The 21,530-nt window shown below is 42.7% G+C and overlaps 2 long non-coding RNA genes across 2 annotated transcripts in view; both read left to right on the top strand.

Moving 5' to 3' along the window:
• Nucleotides 1-21,530, top strand: part of LOC124465495 — a 250,554-nt gene that overhangs the window by 70,296 nt on the left and 158,728 nt on the right. The gene's annotated exons all lie outside the window — the stretch shown is intronic.
• Nucleotides 790-2,257, top strand: LOC124465496. Its single transcript, XR_006955825.1, has 4 exons — nucleotides 790-877; nucleotides 962-1,127; nucleotides 1,449-1,600; nucleotides 1,881-2,257. It is a non-coding gene; the product is annotated as an uncharacterized LOC124465496 (long non-coding RNA).

Raw genomic sequence — 21,530 nt, 5'->3', positions numbered from 1 at the left:
TATGGAGAACTATGTTGGGATTTCTGGTACTTCACTTCAGTGGTTCAGATCGTATCTATCTGATAGATCACAATATGTCCACTATGATGGTTGCTCATCCAGGGGCTCCATTGTAAAATACGGAGTACCACAGGGTTCAGTTTTAGGCCCTCTGTTAGGCCCGAATTCTTGTGGAGGCAAATCTCAGAAAATTACGACCACAAACTTTCTCAACAATTGTGCCCAGACTTTTTCAGATTGTACTTGACTTTTATCTTCAGATGACCAGGATTCCATACAGACTGTTCTAACCAGGTAAGCTATCAATTAGCAACGTTAAGCCAAGTTACTTGTTTTGTATAGCTGTTGGCTAGTCCTGTCCTCCTGGGCTCCTGACTTTTCGTCAACACACTTGTACTGTTGTGCCAACTCTTTAATAATGAGCAAGATCAAACTAACGCCGCTAAACTAGACCATAAGGCTTTGAATATTGCGTTACTGAATGCGGTTATGTTACTGAAGCCAGCAATCTCAAAGAGTTGTTTAACAAGCTTTGTTGTATTTAGCATACCACTCGTTAACACACTTGTAGTGCTAATTCTTTATTAATGAGCAAACTCAAATTAACGCCGCTAAACTAGACCTTATAAGGCTTTGAATATTGAGTTATTGAATGCGGTTATGTTACTGAAGCCAGCAACCTCAGAGTTGTTAAACAAGCTTTGTTGTAGTTAGCCTACCACTAATATATTTTGTCATGCTAACAGGTTAGAGATAATGGCAACGAGCGTTCACTGGAGCAGAGGGCGACTGCATCATTAATCTGGAGTGGTGGATTGAGATGTTTTTGCTCATTAGCGAGTTAGTTCGGGAAGCCAACAACAACAACAACAACCTGGTAATGTACTCGTCAGATTAAAAATAATCTGAAGAAGCAAGATTCAAAACATGATGCCTCTAACATTTTTCTCTTTAACTGCAGTTGCTTCTGGTTTCACCGTACCTCGAATGGGAGGACAGACTGGAGGAAGGCCGGTTTACCAAATCGCCCAAGAGCAGTTGCAGATGTTGTTGTCCTTTAACTTCTCTGCTAAACAGATTGCGGAGATCATGGGTGTCTCAAGAAGAACAGTGAACCGACGTTTAAGGTATGTGTCAATTGAAGGACTAGTTCAGGAGAGATCTGAATAATGTGACCCCTTTCTCACTGAGCCCTACACAATTATTTGTTTATTTACAAAGCACATGAAACACTGCAGAATTATGCTTTCTATACATTTCATGAAGAAATTGATATACTTTGATAGAACTCTTTCATATCCTGTATCTTTGGAGAGAAAACTGTCATGCACTTGTAGCACATAGCTACCTTGTCACTGTTCCTTAAACGCATAGTTTTATTTAGAGTTACTAGGGATGAATGTAAAAAATTTATCTAAGTCCTAATATGTATACATTGTCTTCCGTAGACAGCACAATTTCATCTTTTACAGACCAGATGATGCACTTGATCTGAAGGTGCTGCTATTCGGAGTATGTCCCACAGGCTTCGGAGGAGAACACATCGAGTGGCAGGGTCAAATTTGCTGTGGCATCTTGATCGCAACCACAAGCTCTTAAAGTAAGTGGCTTGTTTTACTGTGATTCGTGAATTTGCCCTAACTGTGTCCCTAGCCAATGACAAGCTGATTATTTTATTAGTCTTGAATTTAAAATAAGATTTTCAGCTTCACATGAATGGAATAGAGGTTGGACTTTTCTTTCTGTTAAACGCCCAACATGTTGCACAGAAATGTACACAAATCATTTTAGCTGCATTCAAGCCATTCATATTTTTTTTGTTATTTATAAAATAAGATGTGCAATTGAAATCTTTCGCTTTCCCTTCCTTCTTCTCTTAGGCGGAGGATTGTAATCCATGGAGGAATCGATGGGTTCAGCCGACTGGTTGTTTTCCTGAAGGCTTCTAACAACAACAGAAGTGACGTTGTAATGGACCTGTTTTCGGAAGCAGTCGCCCAGTTTGGTGTCCCATCCAGAGTCAGATCTGACTATGGAGGGGAAAACAACGCCATTTGTCTCCTCATGGATGTCTTCCGAGGATCAACCCGAGGGAGCACTCATAATCAACGCATTGAAAGACTGTGGGGCAATGTCTGGAGAGGCGTGACAAAAAAAACGCAGAGTCCTACGTAGTGTAGTCAGGTCGGCTGAGTTTATCATCGACAGGAAGCTCCCAGCCCTACAGGACACCTACCACACACGATGCCTCAGGAAAGCTGGCAAGATTCTAAAAGACTGCTACCACCCATCTTTCAGTCTCTACCCCGCTGCCTTCTGGACAGCTGGCAGGATTCTAAAAGACTGCCACCACCCATCTTTCAGTATCTACCCCGCTGCCTTCCGGACAGCTGGCAGGATTCTAAAAGACTGCTACCATCCATCTTTCAGTCTCTACCCCGCTGCCTTCTGGACAACAGTTTCTATCCAAGGGCCGGCCGGCTTCTGAATGACCATTTACATGGACAGTTCTCACTAGCCACTTTACATTGATGCATTTCTCACTAGTCGCTTTACACACTGTCACTTTCAGCTACTGGTTGCACTATCAGCAATATTACACTAACTGTACCCCACTTGTCTTAGGTTAGTATAGGTGTAAGGTTAGTATAGGTCATTATCTGTATTAGAGGTCTAATATATTGTATACTATTTTGTATATTTAGGAGGTTTATAATTTATCATATTTTTTTAGCTTATCATAAATGTAATCTAAGTACTTATTATGTTATGCCAGGTTGCTTTGCATTGTCTTGTCCCAAAAATGTCAGTGCCCAGTCTGACTTTGTGGTGTTCTGTGTACCTGACAATAAGACTTGAAACAGATGTCTAGCACTCCTTGCTTACATATCTATATGGAAAATGAAGGAATCATTATTGCAAACAACGAAAGGCATCTTTGGGCTCTTCACTTTGTTTACCTGCCTCGTATAAAACGTGACCTGAGGACTGCCAGATACATGTCACCATACCAAATTTTTGTGCAAGGTTGTCTGACACAAGAGTTGCAACATCACACTGGTACCCTACGTATATTTGGAGCAGACAGTTCCAGGGGGTGGCTGACCAGGGGGCGGCTGCACTTGTCTTTGACTGGCTACAAAGAGTTGTGGTACCCCTAAACCAATTTCAAGTGACGAACAGTTGGAACACCTCAGGCAACACACAAATCGTTTGGGTGGAGATAGACAGTTTGGGAACTGATCAGGTCCTCAATGTCCTGTCTTAAATTATGTGTGTGTGAACTGTATTTAACTGTTGTAATCACATTGTCAATAGGCCTTGGAATGAGTAAGCAGTCTCCATCACGTCAATGTAATAAAGATGAGAAGACCAAATACAATTTTTGTGTTTTTAATGTTATTGCATTATGTAACTGAAAAAAGGATACATGTAGGACAAACAATATTCAGCCCTCCCAACGGATCAGCAGATCACATACATAACATTCGAAGATGAGTATTACGCCTTTGAAATCCATACATTTAAACAGAACAAAACATGTGTTCATGTAAAATAAAATTAATTTACGACTACATTTAGTCCTCCCCAAACTGATCTGCAGAACATATTCTAACCTATTCCAAGCTACACCTTTTAAAGTTTTCATAAGTCTCGCCCACAGGTATAGCACCAGCGTGCACTTGTTTGCATTTGGGAACCTGGCCAGTCCATCTTCTGGGTAGAGGAAAGGCGAGCTCTGGCTGTACCGGAAATATGTAATATATACATATAATAATAATAATTATAATTAAGCCTCTATAGTGCGTAGGCTAATTAATTCCTAGTAAAGTCAATAGCCAGATTTTGCTATAGCCTTGTTTTGTGGTGTGTTCGGCCTTCGACAGTAAAAAAAAAAGCAGAGAACTGATGTTTAAATATACAGTGCATTATGTACACTGCATAATATACCAACCCCCTTGGGTTAGAATATTAAGGTAGGCCTACATAATCTAAATTGGCCAACTTTAGATATTTCATAAACAACGTGTTCAACTTTATGCATAAATATATGTGACTCTGTAGCCTACACATAGGCACATCACGCATGCAAAGAGATTGTAAATAATTGATGAAAGGTCATATACACATTTATTAAAGATTAGTTTTGGCATGAAAAAGTATTATGCTGAAACTTTACAACCACCAAAGTATGAGTGAAAAAAGAAATGAGTATGCTATGCCCCATGAATGATTGAGGGGATTCAAACATTCAATAGCCTACCAAATAGGCAAAGGAATGCACCAGATATCTGGCCAAAGGTGCTGCTCAGGCAATGCAACATAGCGGCATGGAGATTAAATCTGATCACATTATCTGGGCCATTAATAATATGCGCTCCTTGCTCAGGTTTAATTAATGGTACTCTGTTCCTTGCTCCACTAATTTACAACTCCGTTCAAACATGCTCTGACTAATGCTGGGTACACACCACAAGATAATCGGATCGGATAATCGGATTTTGGGCCGATTTCTCTCTTCCGACAATCCTAGGTAATGTCCCGACAATCCTAGGTTATGTCCCGATTATCTACTGATTATTTTATCAGATTTTCCCTTGATGTGAGGTGTGTTAAGAGTGGCCAAACTTGCTCGGAAGAACGTCGGAGCCACTCCGAAATCATGTGTGAGGGGAACCCCAAGAACAAACACCACACACTATAGGATCAAAAAGGTTACATTTAGGATTTTCTTGTCCTCATGTTTGTGGTCTCTCACATTAAAAAAATCTTAAAAGTTAAAAAAAAAAATTACCAGCATAACACAGGTCTCCATCCTCTATAGACCTGTCCTGCATGTTTGAGATGTTTCCCTGCTCCAACACACCTGATTCAAATGAATGGGTCATTATCCAGTTCTGCAGAAGCCTGCTTATAACCATTTATTTGAATCAGGTGTGTTGGAGCAGGAAAACATCTCAAACATGCAGGACAGGGGTGCCCTGAGGACCAGGGTTGGGAACCACTACTACTGATAGGTTCCCATCCCTATCCTGGGGGGAAAAAACAGACCCTGTACATTTTCATTTACTCTCAATTACATTAAAAGTATTTTGTACATTCCCTGTGTTGGATATTACTTGTATATTGCCATGGGTATTACTTGTTTTATTTCTTGAATAGGGCTACTCTGTGTACTGTCCAGCTGTCTTCAACCCTGTGTATTCCTAACCTGTTTTATTGTAATGTTATTTTGCTTGCTGTTGCGCCACAATTTATCCTTGGCTATACCCATCACATTGACCAGAGGCTCTGCCCTTACTATTTGTGCACTCACACTGCCATCTAATGGTATTTTAACAAACTGAAATGTTTACCTTTTTCGAAATGTGAATATGATATAGTATACAAACGTTTTTTTTTTTTCTTCAGTTGGTACAAAATAGCCTACAGTTGTTGATAATGTCACTGCCAATTTATGTTAGCCTATTTCTTAACCTAAATTCAATCAAGATTGGTTGAGTGTGGACAGGTTTTCTCTCTTGCAATGATCGTTATCTGGTTTCCCCTCAGAAACAAATGAAGTGGTAGCACCCAATTTTAAACGTGTACAGACGTCAAAAACGGACGTGTACAGACGTCAAAACGTCAAAAAATTGACGTCAAAAATTGACGTGTGTACACGAATGTGATTTCAGACGTTTTGGCACAGTTGGCGTTCGATAAAATACTTACGCCTACTAAGTACGTCTGAGGTACGTTGTCACTAAGCCGTCGTCGCCAAACAACACACCTACTAAGTAGCTACGTCGCCGCTGTCACTGACTTGTTTTTTCAAACCTTATTGAGTGAAATAAAGTCGCAAGGCTACATGTTTAATATGTTAAAATTTATTTATTGAGAGCTATAGTGTCAGAGTAGCCAACTGTGCACAGTCTGTAGCATAGAGGATTTTACAACAGGTGCAGGGGGTACTTTTGCACCCCCTACTGTTGGGATGAAAAAATTACATTTTCAAACTAATGTACACAAACGATTAAAGGTTTTTAGAACATGTTAAAGTGATGTCAGAGTTGTATGTTCTATCATGGTTTGTTGTACTCTAATGATTAATTATACATTAAGATCCAGTATTCATTTTGAGCATGTTTTAAAACCTAGAATCGCCTCTAGCCTGTAGTATGCTAATTGTTTGTAAGCTATTCACATTTTGACATTTAATAATTATACATTGATATGTGGATATAATCATTCAAACCTTTCAAAGTGCCAACACACACATCTGTATAAGCCCGGCATGAGGTGTGTAGCCAACCAGTGCTTGTTTAAAACTGTCATAACTGGGTTCACATATGAAGGAAGAATAGATAGATATGTAGGCACTTCAGGCAGTGACAAGGCACAGAAAATAAGGATAACAGTGTATTTATTCAATAAAAAGGGCCTACAAAGAAACAGTTGGATGTGAGGGTCATGTAAATTAGTAGTGTAGGGAGTGGATGTGGGATCAGTTTAAGTGTAGAGTGTGTAGAGAATCATTACAAACTAAAAAGCAAACAATGATGATGTTCCTGCTAGTAATAGAGAGACCAAGCATATTAGGGCACAGCTTATTGAGAACCGAGGCACAGATCACAGGTGTACCCTTGCAGCAATCACAGCTCCTCTACCTGCCTGCAACAGAAACAAAGACACAGGGGGAAGAGAACCAAACGATGCACAGACCCAACAATCTAACATGGTTCATGCCATCATCAGAACAGGCATAACCTCCCGATCACTACAAGTCATTCAGGTAATTGTAATGTCTTATTGACATCTGTGAACATATGCTCTCTCAAGTAGTATTTAGCCAACTGAAGAAGCTGTGCTTTCACTGAACCACAACCTAGAATAGTCTAGGTGACCAAAATACAGTGTATTTGGTGCTTGTAAAGTTTGCATTCATTACATTTGTTATATTGCTTGTATTTGGTTATTTCCCAACATGTGGCAACAGTATAGTCTAGTTGTATTGAGTTTGTTTGATGTGTTTGCTAACTTGGTGGTTCTAATAAATTACTAATGAATGTAGCCTATTGCTAATGGAGTTTTAATTGATAATTTTGCCTTCTGACTACACTTTTCTGCTTAGCTCTGGTGTAGAAGTGCAAGACAGCAAATTAAACATATTCAGACCATCAGTGAAGGTTTTCATTTTTTGTGTGGACGCTACACTAACAGAACCTAGCACACTGTTATAACAGGATACCAAAGTTTATTTGTCACCTATTGTCAGCCTATTGATGTTGCTTTAAACATGATTCTATACCATTAAATTCACAACTTGCAGGGTTAATACTGAAGATGTATTAGATAGTACCCAATTGCTGTGCAATTGCACACCTTACAAAGAACAAACTTATGGCTATGCAGGCATAAGCAAACAGAAACATGTCACAAAACCTCTAGAACAGTTATTAGGCTCTGCTTCTAAAACAAAATGTAAGGCAGTATCAAAAATGGGAAAAAGATCAAAGTTAATAACATGTAGCCTACATATTAATCTATGTTCAGTCTTTAAAAAACAGTGTTTTGGCAACACAAAGGAAAGGATGAGAGTGTAAAAAAAAACGCATTATACAAGTTAACCAAATATGTTTTTGTTGTTGTAAAAATCCAGGTAGTAATTTATTTAACCCTCCTGTTGTGTTCGTTTCTTGTTCACTACTTTTGTGTTCTCGGTCAAAAGTGACTGCCCCATCATAGCTGACTATAATTCCATAATAATACATATAGGCCTATTAACAACTAATGTTGTGTTACATCTTTTTAGCAACTTAAGTTCTTGCGAACGATACAAGTTTTAAACTTCTGTTTGCCATTCATGGCTTGTAGGCCTCATTGACACAAGTGTATGCAACTCGTTTTTGAGTAAAAGAAGCATAATATATGGATTATTTTGTATGCTTGGATGTTGGTCCGGTCTATATACTTCAAGTTGTCTTTGTAAACACATCTACCCTCCAAGTTAGTCATGTTTATGACTATGATTTCAATGGACAGTCAGGTACAGTTTGAAGCAGGTTTTTATGTCAGCAACCCGGGAGATGGCATATCTGGTTGGCCCTGGGGTCATCCTGATGACATTTTCAGTCAACAGTCGACTGTTCTCCACTCAAGTGGTGATGAAGAACAAACCACACACTCCCATTCTTGGACAGGAATGTCACAAAAACCTCAGCAGGGCCCTTTTCCTCATCACTAGATTGTTCAACATTGGTTGTCTCTTCATCTGGGTCATAGTCTGTGTGTGTGTGTGTATGTATGTGCATATGTGTACTCAAACCTCACACGTGCATGTTGGGTCTGGGAGGGTAAGTGTGTCCATCTGTTGTATGGGTGTGTGCCTGAACACTATTTAATTGTTTTTGTCTTACCCATTTTTTGAATGACCGGTAATTTTTGACCGGGAACACCACAGGTGTAGGCTACAAAACACCCACATTTCTATGAAATTCAGAAAAAAAACGTTTTGGCTGTTTAGATACCCGGTGTGAACAAAGTCATGGAACCGTATGGCAATCAGAATAAATTAACTTTTAGGGAGCAAACTAGTAAATTGGTCACTTTTGACTGGAACACAGTCCGTAATGTTTTTGTGGCAACATTGGTTTTGGATTATGTCTACTAGATGGTGCCGTTCTTTAATGATAGTTTGAGTTGCAGGCAACATTGCAAAGTCATAGAGTTGGGAGAAGTTGTCCACTCAGATCCAATACCGAAGATCAAAATGTCCTTTGGTGTTTGGTCAGGGAAAATAAAATCCTGAAATCTTTCTGAGCTAAACAGAAAAAATGGCCAGGTGAGTCTGTTGTTTTAACCTTTAGCTGAGCAAGTTCTAAATATGTCTGGTTAGCCTACTCATTAGTACATTTTAAAGCCATACTAAAAACGTTTTACTTTCACATATTTACAAAAGTAGCTAATGTCATTGAATTGTTTCAGCCAACGTGAGGTACTCGACCAGATTTCACATGCAATGGAAACATTGGCAGCTGATCTGCAAATACCCCAATTTGAGACAGATTGTGCTGCTATCAGCCTAGAAAGCATCAGCAACGTCTTGGCAGTTTTATCTGCTACTGGGGATTTGCCCAACGAGGAACGTGTGTTTTCTCTTTTGCAAATGGCAATTGAGGAACTTAAGGGATCCAATTCAAGAACTGTCATGTCAAAGGAGCAGCTGCTATTCCTCCTGGAGAACAACTTCAGAGTTGCTGACATGGCAAGAATTTTTAGCGTCAGCAAGAAAACTGTTCATCGAAGAATGAGTCAGTATGGATTGTCTGTGCAACAGACTTATTCAGACATGTCAGATGCAGACCTTGGGAGAGTGATCTCAGAGTTCATTTCCCATTGCCCCAATGCAGGTATAACAACTGTGATTGGACATCTGATTTCTCGAGGAATCAGGTAAATCACAGACTTGTTGCTGCACATGTTTCATGTTCCTTTTGTCAATGTTTTAAGAAACGAATCAATACATATGCATGTCTTGCTTGCACTTATCCCCCATAGGGTAAGTGAGATGTGTTAAACTGTCATGGGTTACAACACATTGAACATGTTTTGGTTGCTAAAAGCTTTCACAACCTTTGTTCTCATACCAAAAAAGTATTCATCATTATTGTTTTGACCATTTTTATTTAGATGTAATTGCTTCCACATTTTCAACTTATAAAGATCATTCAAACATATTCTGCTCAATAAGGAATGGTGTGCTATTACCTGTCTCATTCATATCTTTCATACTTTCCCCCCAAAAATGAATATAACATGACATGTTTCTCATTCAAATGAATGGACGGAATGTTCAACATTTCCAAATGTACTATCTATTCATCCATATGATCTGTTTTGTCCTCAAGAGTCCAACGGTACAGGGTGCGCCAGGGTCTGAAAGATGTTGATCCTGTAGGGAATTTTCTTCGTGGGCTTCAGCTCAACAATGTCCCAAGGGTTCCATACTCTGTTCCTGGTCCTTTCTCTCTTTGGCACATTGATGGTAACCACAAGTTGATACGGCAAGTTTCGTTTTTTAATTGAGATCCATTAATCTATCATTCCTACAGCTGTTCATCTATCTGTCTATCTGTCTGTCTGTCTGTCTGTATGTATGTATGTATGTATGTATGTATGTATGTATGTATGTATGTATGTATGTATGTATGTATGTATGTATGTATGTATGTATGTATGTATGTCTATGTTTATGATTATGATTATATATATGTAATTGAGTCCTAAGATCTTTTCTCACAGGTGATCTACCACTGAGGGTTTAAAAGTATTTAATGTAAATCCCTTCCTTACACACTTATTCCCGTATAATTAATGAAAACTTCGAAACTCTTCACAGGTGGAGAATTGTTATACACGGAGGCATTGATGGATTCAGCCAACGAGTGATGTTTCTTTGTGCCAATAACAACAACAGGGCATCAACTGTTCTGCAGTGTTTTCTAACTGCTGTCCATCAACATGGTTTACCCCACCGTGTGAGGAGTGACAAGGGAGGCGAGAACGTTGAGGTTGCCAGATACATGCTGGGACATCCAGAACGGGGACCTGGTAAGAATTTTGTGTTGATATACATGTTGTATCTGTGAGATGTTCTCTACACATCACAATTAAAATTCTACATGAAAAACTGTTTTATCTGTCTAACTCAGGGATGTAGTTCTCACTGAAGATGGTGGTGGACATATTTCCACCAGCCAATAGTTTTCAAATATATCAGTTCTTCTCATGTTTGGAATTCGTACTGATTTACTACCGTCATTATGAACAAATGCTGTAAACTTCATTGTGCCTCAAGCCACACCCCACTGACAATGTGTGTCTGTCTTTTCAACATGTCCAATTTATCTAAATCAGATACAAGAAGCCACATCACTGGGAAGAGTGTCCACAACCAGCGAATCGAAAGGCTGTGGCGTGATGTGTGGTGCATTGTGGCTTGCAACTACTACGCCACCTTCAGATACCTCGAAGATGTAGGTCTGCTGGATCCTGATCAAGATCTGCACATCATCTGTCTCCACTATGTATTCCTGCCAAGACTGAACTGGCATCTCCAAGAATTTGTGCGGATGTGGGACAGGCATCCACTTTCCACGGAGGGAAATAGGTCCCCTCAGCAGTTATGGGTGTTTGGTCTGATGTCGGAACACCAGGAGAACCTTGAGCAGGTATCAGGTATTTCCTTGTACAACACATGTTCATTTTTAATCAAGCCTACTTAATAATGATTACAATATCTGGTTCATATGTCAACAGATCAATGCTACAACCTGGGGCATTGATTGGGAAGGACCGGTTCCAGCACCAGACCCAAAGGCTGAGGTTGAGGTTCCAGTAGCTCACCTTAATTTGCAGCAGACAGTTGAGGCACATTTAAGGCTCAACATCGACCCCTTTCTGACCACTGAGGACTTTGGTGTGGACATTTACAGACAAGCCTTGTTGGTGGCCCAAACCTTGCTTGCTACACAAAACTAAACCTGTCCAAGTATTTGCAAATTTTCTTTAAATTGTAAACCTGCTTTGCAGTAAACTGTATTCTTATGCTGAATCTGAAAAATGATTGCCAAAGTTTCTGCTTTCAAAAATGATGAAAGAAAAGAATAATTTAAGTGGAACTAAAGCCAAATGTTCACCACTATTCTGTTTTATTTTCATTTATATAAGAATATACATTATTATTTAATAGTATTGTTATTTTATAATAGTGTTATTTCATACAGGCACATGCAGCACAAAAAAATGCAGGACAAAAAATTACATATTCACTGTTCATTTGAATTGCACCTTTACATTAAAATGTAATGTTTCATTGTATTGTATACACGTTTCATACATGATGCTTTCTCCCTCTTGCTTAAAGGGAAGTTCCTTTAACACTGCACTTACATGGCCCCACCACAGCCTACAGCTATATTAACTTCCCTGTTATTTTCCATTCTTATATACAATCTATCCCGGACCTAGATCTCCCCATGTGACCATTCCTTGCATCGATTTTGAGGGTCTCTACTTCCTTCTCTTGTATCTTAATTGGAGGTATTATTCTGACTTTCTCCCCCCTTCCTCTTTGACAAAGAGAAAGGTAGAATCTGCTGAATTGTCTACTCTTGGGAGAATATGTCCTAACAATATGTCAGAAATATTTATCTGTCAAGCATTGCACAGTCAATCGTTGAACAAGTTGAAGAAAAATGTATTGCTTGCGGCTGCAAGGAGACAAAACATTGTGCTACAATGCTTGTCTGCTAGCATGTTGTGCTAGCTAGATATTTAAACAGCCCCGCTCTTTACAGTCATTGGTTAAGACAAAGGCATGCAAATGTTCCATGGCTCTTCTTTTATTGGCTCACTTGTATAACCTGGCGCGCGTGTGTGCGTGCATGTTTGAGTGTGTGCGTGTGTGCGCTTTCTGACCCCTCTAAGCTTGACCATATGATTCACCCAACACAGATAAGGCCAGACATCTTTTATGGCCTCTCCAGTAAGATAGTGGTCAAACCCAGGTCCCCTTGTTTACATAAGCATAGTGTTACCCAGAGTTCAGATTTGGGGTTAGGCCTCTCTTTGCACCCAAGGAATACTGAACACAGAATCATTCTTATACAGGATAACAGTTGCATCTTTAACTTTTGTAACACAATACCTCCTAGTCTCTGACTGGTTCTTCAGGACACAAACTAGATTTGTCCTTTGCAGTCTGTTTAAAGGAGACCTTTTCACACATGTACATTTACTTACTATGGGATTCATTAGAACTGATCCAATCAATGCCTGCCAATCTGCCACCACACTACCTTGCAGTACATTTTAATTTACTATTTGTTGATTGACACTTAGGATCTCGAAAGTCTCATCAGTTTTCTGTAAACATTGGAGTGTCTCTCTGTCTGATCTAATATAACAACCAAGCACACAAATAGGTCTAATTATGTCATTATATACAGTGTGTTCAGTGTGTGGTGTAGGGGTTTAGGGGACCAAAAATTTAGAAAAATCATAATACAAGACTGGAGACACATCAAACTGATTCTTCGATGCACGAGGGCTCACTGAAGGGTTTGGTGAGTATGGGTATACTCACTGACTATTCGTTGACATGAACAAAACTATGGCTTTTACAGTCACCAGATCTCAACCCATTTTCACACCGATGAAAAAGTGTTATGTCCATCTCTTCATTTACAGAGTAAGAAAAGTTAAAGTTTATTTGAGTACTGGATTTTTATCAATCTGTAGATTGGGAGAGAACTCGAATTTTACAGTAAGCGAAAACACAACACCACACAGGCTTAGGTATTGACCATGTCTCTCCCAGCTCTGAAGACCGGACGACCATCTTTTATAGGGTAAAAGAAAGTAAACCGATAATGACGGTCAGGCAGATGTTACAACAGTCTCAGAGAAAGAGATTCACAGCTCTCAGCCCGATGACCACTTTCAGGGCAGAGACATCATAGATGTGGCCCTCCCCATACTCATCACCAGTGATGTTTAACCAGTACTTTTTCGTCACCCTGGAGATCTCTGCAACCTGACAGACACAATCAACTCTATAGCTAACGCACATGAGAATATACCAACTGGTATCCACTGACTATAGTTCTATTAGTGATTAGTGAACAACATAGGTATACAGGAAAACCCTATTTCCTCCACAACACCTATGCAAGATTGTCCATAAAAAAAATATATATGCATTTTCATCTTGAAGTATGTTTTGTGATGTCAGTGTCTGTCTCTGATGCTATATGTGCTTTAGTTATGTGTGGCTATTTGTATTTGTATTTCTATATGCTAAACTCAGGTGTCTTGATCTCAATAGGATTACCTTATAAAATAAAGGTTGTATAAATGAGGGAACACTGAGAGCATTCTGGAGTTTCATGGTGGCCTGAATCCACACTTTATGTTGCCTTCTCTTTCAATTGTTTACCCATCTGTATCTCTTATTTAATTGTTTCCAGTCTGGAGGGTCTGTAGCAAGGCCGTAATCATAATACATATTGGGGGGGACACATCCCCACCAATATTCAAATCTGGTCAAAATGTTTCCCCCCAACATATTGATATAAAAACATAAAAGTGCTGCGCTACGACTGGCAACCACCCACGCTGTCCGAAATTATCATTAAAAAAAATATTCGTCCCCCCCAATGTTGATTTCATGGCTACGGCCTTGGTCTAATAGTACTGTTTAACGGCATGGACATTATAAACACAGTAAATTCCTATTCTGTAATCTATTGTATAATACCAAATAGTGATCATATCAGAATGTAGTTTATTCACCATGTAAGTTTACACAGACACAGAATTTACTGTGGCAGAAATGTTCATACAATAAACATATACGGATCTTAAATACAAAAGTAGCAAAAGTAGGCAACAATAGTCAAACTAATTCTAATAACTCAATGTTAAATATAAAATCATAAAATCATATTAATAATTCGACTGTAAGCCCATTATAAACAGAGCTTCTTATATGTTGTCATTAGTTATGTTGTGTCAATAAAGATGGACTTTTTTTTTACAGCGCAAAGTGACGACACACAGGATATAAAAGGTGCATTTTTGTGCCAAATAAACTAGAACCAGAGAATGTCTAATAAAGAGAGAACTCCCACTCTCGGGAAACTTCCGGGTTCTGAACTGGTTGCAGTTCCACTCAAGTTCCATATGAGGGCGCTAACGGTCGAGTGCAGAATGAATGGAGGTCTATGGAGCTATACCCCTCAAAATCCACTTTTCTCAGGATATAATTTTTTGTCTAGTAAATTGAATTCTGAAATCGAAAGGGGAGGCAAAAAAAATACACACCACTGGGTGTTAGATTTTTTTTAAAGTCGCCTTTCTGTTCTAAAAAGCCTTTGAAAATGGCATTGACGTCACACACATCGTACGACCAGAGCTACTGCTTGACGGCAAGCTCTGGTTACTTCCACTTTACTCTCAAGGCATCGACAACACAGCTGACAGGTTAAGCTTTCCCTGTCAATACACATGCTAGAAAGAGTTTTGGCTTGCTAATGTTGTTGCTAATGTTGCTAATGCTCTGACATTCTGGTTCTGCTTCGGATGCCATCAAGCGGCATCTCTGGTCGTAGTTAGTCCTTTACTAACCAATCAGCATTCATTAGCAGAATGCTAGCGTGTTATGGGCCACCACGACTTACCATGTAAGAAATCGAAAGGACATAAGTACTCGTTCATTCAACTTTTGACCTGTAATTTATGTTGAACATGCAAAAACTACAATAAAATCTGAGATTTATCAACAACAATCAGGCGAAAGAGACAAATTTAGCCGTTTAGCTCTATAGACTCCCATTCATTTTGCACTCGACCGCGATCACTCCCAGTGGAAGTATGGTGGAACTGCATCAAAATTCGGTACAATGGGGCTTAATAGGGAGTGGGCAGGCTATCCTTAAACAGGCTCTGCTAGAACCGTTTACTTTGCGGCCGGTATGAATAGAGCGTTTTCCATGTCTTCAAACCAGCGTCAACGGTAAGTTTGTTATACACACACAGGAGCATTCATTTACATTTTACATTTATTCATTTAGCAGACGCTTTTATCCAAAGCGACTTCCGAGAGAGAGCTTTACAAAAGTGCATAGGTCACTGATCATAACGAGATATCCCCAACATTGCAGGTAGTCAAACATGAAGCATACATTGTGAAAAAAACAAAAATCATGTTTTTGTTATTGTAGAGCTGATGTTTATCAGCGTAATTTAAGTGTCTAGACAAATTCATACGATTGGATGCCAAGACATGGATACACCAGTAGTCTCTAGTTCTTGATAAGTGCAATCACGCCTATCAAAAACTAGATTAAAATATACTCTCAACATTAACAATTCCCTAGTTAGACCAAACGCATATGTTTAAGAGCATTTGGCTTTGTTAATCAATTTAGAGTATTGTATATTGATTGTAATTTACTGCATTATAAATAGGCTACTAGTTTTCATAGCACCCGCATTTTCCCTCCCGCTCATATTTGAATTTACGTTCCCGATCAATAAACAGGAAATGACATCACATAGTGCCCTCTTGTGGCGCAACCGCACACAAACATACAGTCCAGTAGGGAACAGCCTAAGCTTAAAAATTGATGACCGTTCCCCCCCACAAAAATGTATTCCACAATCGACCGAATTGGCCAAACAAGTTAGAGATATTTAGCCTATATAGGTATAGAATAGCTAATATTATCTCAACAGCTTTCAAGTTTCAGCAAAATATCGATGCTAAACAGTAGGCTACAGTAGTAGGCTCCTGCTGTCATTAGCTGCCTGCCACGAACGCTGAAGAAAATGAGAAAATCAATGATTGAATAACATCGTCGTCGTCGTCATCTGCCGCTTGTCCGGGGATCGGGTCGCGGGGGCAGCGACCTAAGCAGGGAGGCCCAGACTTCCCTCCCCCCGGCCACTTCCGCCAGCTCTTCCTGGGGGACCCCAAGGCGTTCCCAGGCCAGCCGAGAGACATAGTCCCTCCAGCGTGTCCTGGGTCTTCCCCGGGGCCTCTTCCCAGTGGGACGTGCCCGGAACACCTCACCAGGGAGGCGTCCAGGAGGCATCCTAATCAGATGCCCGAGCCACCTCAGCTGGCTCCTCTCGACGCGGAGGAGCAGCGGTTCTACTCTGAGCCCCTCCCGGATGACCGAGCTTCTCACCCTATCTCTAAGGGAGAGCCCGGACACCCTACGGAGAAAGCTCATTTCGGCCGCTTGTATTCGCGATCTCGTTCTTTCGGTCACTACCCATAGTTCGTGACCATAGGTGAGGGTAGGAACGTAGATCGACTGGTAAATAGAGAGCTTCGCCTTTCGACTCAGCTCCTTCTTCACCACGACGGACCGATGCAGAGCCCGCATCACTGCGGACGCCGCACCGATCCGCCTGTCGACCTCGCGCTCCATTCTTCCCTCACTCGTGAACAAGACCCCGAGATACTTGAACTCCTCCGCTTGGTTTAGGATCTCCTCCCCGACCCGGAGATGGCACTCCACCCTTTTCCGGTCGATTACCATGGCCTCAGATTTGGAGGTGCTGATTCGCATCCCAGCCGCTTCACATTCGGTTGCGAACCGCTCCAGTGAGAGCTGAAGGTCACGGCCCGATGAAGCCAACAGGACCACATCATCCGCAAAAAGCAGCGACCCGATCCTGAGGTCACCAAACCGGACCCCCTCAACACCCTGGCTGCGCCTAGAAATTCTGTCCATATAGGTAATGAACAGAATCGGTGACATAGGGCAGCCCTGGCGGAGTCCAACCCTCACCGGAAACAAGTTCGACTTACTACCGGCAATGCGGACCAAACTCTGGCACCGGTCGTACAGGGACCGGACAGCCCCGATCAGGAAATCCGGTACCCCGTACTCTCGGAGCACCCCCCACATGAGCCCCCGAGGGACACGGTCGAACGCCTTTTCCAAATCCACAAAACATGTGTAGACTGGTTGGGCGAACTCCCATGTACCCTCCAGGACTCCGCGGAGGGTATAAAGCTGGTCCACTGTTCCACGGCCAGGACGAAAACCACATTGCTCCTCCTGAATCCGAGGTTCGACAATCCGACGGACCCTCCTCTCCAGGACCCCTGAATAGACTTTCCCAGGGAGGCTGAGGAGTGTGATCCCCCTAAAGTTGGAGCACACCCTCCGGTCCCCCTTTTTAAAGAGGGGAACCACCACCCCGGTCTGCCAGTCCAGAGGCACTGTCCCCGATGTCCACGCGATGTTGCAGAGTCGTGTCAACCAAGACAGCCCTACAACATCCAGAGCCTTAAGGAACTCCGGGCGGACCTCATCCACCCCAGGGGCCCTGCCACCGCGGAGCTTTTCAACCACCTCGGCGACCTCAGCCCCAGAGATAGAAGGGCCCCCCCCGATGTCCCCAGACTCTGCCTCCACGTCGGAAAGCGTGTTGGTGGAATTAAGGAGGTCTTCGAAGTATTCCTTCCACCGATCCAGGACGTCCCCCGTCGAGGTCAGCAGCGCACCATCCCCACCGTATACAGTGTTGACAGAGCACTGCTTCCCCCTCCTGAGCCGCCGGATGGTGGTCCAGAACCTTTTTGAAGCCGTTCGGAAGTCATTCTCCATGGCCTCGCCGAACTCCTCCCATGCCCGGGTTTTTGCCTCCGCGACCGCCAAAGCCGCGTTCCGCTTGGCCTGCCGGTACACATCAGCTGCCTCTGGAGTCCTACCAGCCAATAAAGTCCGATAGGCCTCCTTCTTCAGCTTGACGGCATCCCTCACCTCCGGAGTCCACCACCGGGTCCGAGGGTTACCGCCGCGACATGCACCGACCGCCCTGCGGCCGCAGCTCCGGTCAGCCGCTTCAACAATGGAGGCCCGGAACATGGCCCATTCGGACTCAATGTCCCCGGCCCCCCCCGAGACATGATCGAAGCTCTCCCGGAGGTGGGAGTTGAAGCTCCTTCTGACAGAGGGTTCCGCCAGACGTTCCCAGCAGACCCTCACATTACGTTTGGGCCTGCCAGGCCTGACCGGCGTCCTCCCCCACCATCGAAGCCAACTCACCACCAGGTGGTGATCAGTTGACAGCTCCGCCCCTCTCCTCACCCGAGTGTCCAAGACATGCGGCCCCAAGTCCGATGACACGACTACAAAGTCGATCATCGAACTGAGACCTCGGGTGTCCTGGTGCCAGGTGCACATATGGACACCCTTATGCTTGAACATGGTGTTCGTTATGGACAAACCGTGTCTAGCACAGAAGTCCAACAACAAAACACCACTCGGGTTCAGATCGGGGGGGCCGTTCCTCCCAATCACGCCCCTCCAGGTCTCACTGTCATTGCCCACATGAGCATTGAAGTCCCCCAGGAGGACGAGGGAATCCCCAGGAGGAGCGCTTTCCAGCACCCCCCCCAGAGACTCCAAAAAGGGTGGGTACTCTGAGCTGCCGTTTGGTGCATAAGCACAAACGACAGTGAGGACCCGTCCCCCCACCCGAAGGCGGAGGGAGGCTACCCTCTCGTCCACCGGGGTGAACCCCAATGTACAGGCGCCGAACCGAGGGGAAACCAGTATTCCCACCCCAGCTCGACGCCTCTCACCAAGGGCAACTCCAGAGTGGAAGAGAGTCCAGCCCCTCTCAAGGAGACTGGTTCCGGAGCCCACGCTGTGCGTCGAGGCGAGGCCGACTATATCTAGCCGGAAACTCTCTACCTCGCGCACCAGCTCAGGCTCCTTTCCCGCCAGCGAGGTGACGTTCCACGTCCCTAAAGCTAACTTTTGCAGCCGAGGATCGGACCGCCAAGGCCCCCGCCTTCGGCCGCCGCCCGTCTCACACTGCACCCGACCCCCATGACCCCTCCTGCGGATGGTGAGCCCACTGGAAGAGGGTCCCACGTTGTCTCTTCGGGCTGTGCCCGACCGGGCCCCATGGGAAAAGGCCCGGCCACCAGGCGCTCGCCATCGAGCCCCACCCCCGGGCCTGGCTCCAGGGGGGGGCCCCGGTGACCCGCTTCCGGGCAGGGGCAACTGAGAACCATTGTTGTATTTCTTCATGGTTGGTTTTTTGAGCCACGCTTTGTCTGGTCTTTCACCTGGAACCTGTTTGCCTTGGGTGACCCTACCAGGGGCATGAAGCCCCCGACAACATAGCTTCCAGGATCACTAGGACACGCAAACCCCTCCACCGCGGTAAGGTGGTGACTCAAGGAGGGGATTGAATAACATATGTAGCTTTAATAAGGATTAGTTTAAAGTAAATAAAGTATATGTTTGAGAAATTATATCTGTGATTGTAGTACTTGGAAAAAAACATAGTGCTTGAAAAGCCCTTGAAAGTCCGGGAATTTCAGTGACGTGCGGTGAGGATCGTGCAGGCACGTAGGCCTGGGGCCTAATTTATCAAGCGTGCGTAGAAATTGTTCTTACGTGGGGGTTTGGAATATTCCCACGAACAGTTGAAGGTGCAATTTATCAAACATTCGTACGAGCGCCGTACGCACACTTCTAGGAGATTATCCTTGATAAGTCTCACCTGTTCTTTGTCTATAAACTCGTGCCCGAACACAAGCATTTGCATACAAAACGCCCCATATTATCTAAATTAGTTGAATCACCACCAATTAAAACGGAGCTAACAAGTTCAACTAGAAATTGGTAATGAAAATGGAGCAAGAAAAGAAAGAAAAGAAAAATAATTTTTCACTAAATGTAATTGAGGTTTTAGTGTCAGAGGTTGAGTGCAACCACAAAGTTTTATTTGGAACACTTAGCGGTGTTTTGACCAACAAAAAAAAGAATATGCTTTGGGAAAAGGTAGCGATTACTGTTAACGCAGCATCTTCTCATAGGCGCTCATTGACAGATATTTAAAAAAAGTGCAAAAAAGGCCGTAGCCGCACACAGGCGAGACATTGCAGCAACTGGAGGTGGACAAGTTGAGACGAGCGATCCTCGCATAATTCCACGAAAATGGGTTTAGGGAAACGATATTTACTAATGAGCCACTCATTACTTTCTGCAAAGAAGTCATATCTGTCTCTGAAAATGCGCTCTCAGCGAAATGCGGCGTGTGCTAAATCTTCCAACACAGCTAGATCTGCCATCTTCTCTTAGATATTCCGTGTTAATTGACTGTCTTTTATAGTGGTCCACAAGAATATTGTATCATTACACTACATTACATCAATTCGCCAATATTAACAACTCCCCTTATGTTGTTCAATTAGGCTATATCATTACAATATTTCATGATTTTTAAATTGTATTTAATGGAAATCCTTGCAAAATGGTTTCATTATTGATTTCAATCTTATAGGCCTACATAGTTCCCGTGATCACGACGCAATTGCCTTGTTTCACCACTTGGAATTGTTCGTACTCAGCTGCTACGCATAGTATTGACCATTCTTAGATTTACGCACACTTCCAAGAAATCTCTAATGGTTATGTTTCATATCCTATCAGCATTCTTCCTATCAACACAAAATTGGCCAAAGAAAAGCGTTACATTTATAGAGGCTCAGAGAGCGCATTTCTGCTAGCCTGGCTGCCAGCCCAACTTCTCCCCGCCCCCAAAAAAATTTGGTCGGGAAGTTGGGTCTGGAGGGTCTCGTATTGGGGACCAACTACAGAAAACCAGAATCTGGGCGAACCAATGAAATTGCCAGGGCGGGCTTTATACGATGATGGACAGATGATCAACAGTAACGTAATCACCCACGAAACAAAAGAGAGCTTAAGTTGAATTCGTTTTGAACAAACATGGCTACCGCTAGAGTTTTGGGATGTTATGATTCTGCCATCGAGTCTGTTTTAGAAGACATCGACAGCGCATTAATTTTGAAAGAGGAACAGAGAGACGCAATCAAGGCATTTGTCGATGGAAAATATGTTTTTGCCGTCCTTCCTACGGGATTCGGTAAAAGTTTAATTTATCAGCTGGCCCCGATGGTCGCGAAGAAGATGGGACATAATGAAAAC

The sequence above is a fragment of the Hypomesus transpacificus genome, unplaced genomic scaffold (assembly GCF_021917145.1).
Source record: "Hypomesus transpacificus isolate Combined female unplaced genomic scaffold, fHypTra1 scaffold_52, whole genome shotgun sequence".
NCBI lineage: Eukaryota > Metazoa > Chordata > Actinopteri > Osmeriformes > Osmeridae > Hypomesus > Hypomesus transpacificus.
This window is presented reverse-complemented; position numbering and strand designations above follow the sequence as displayed.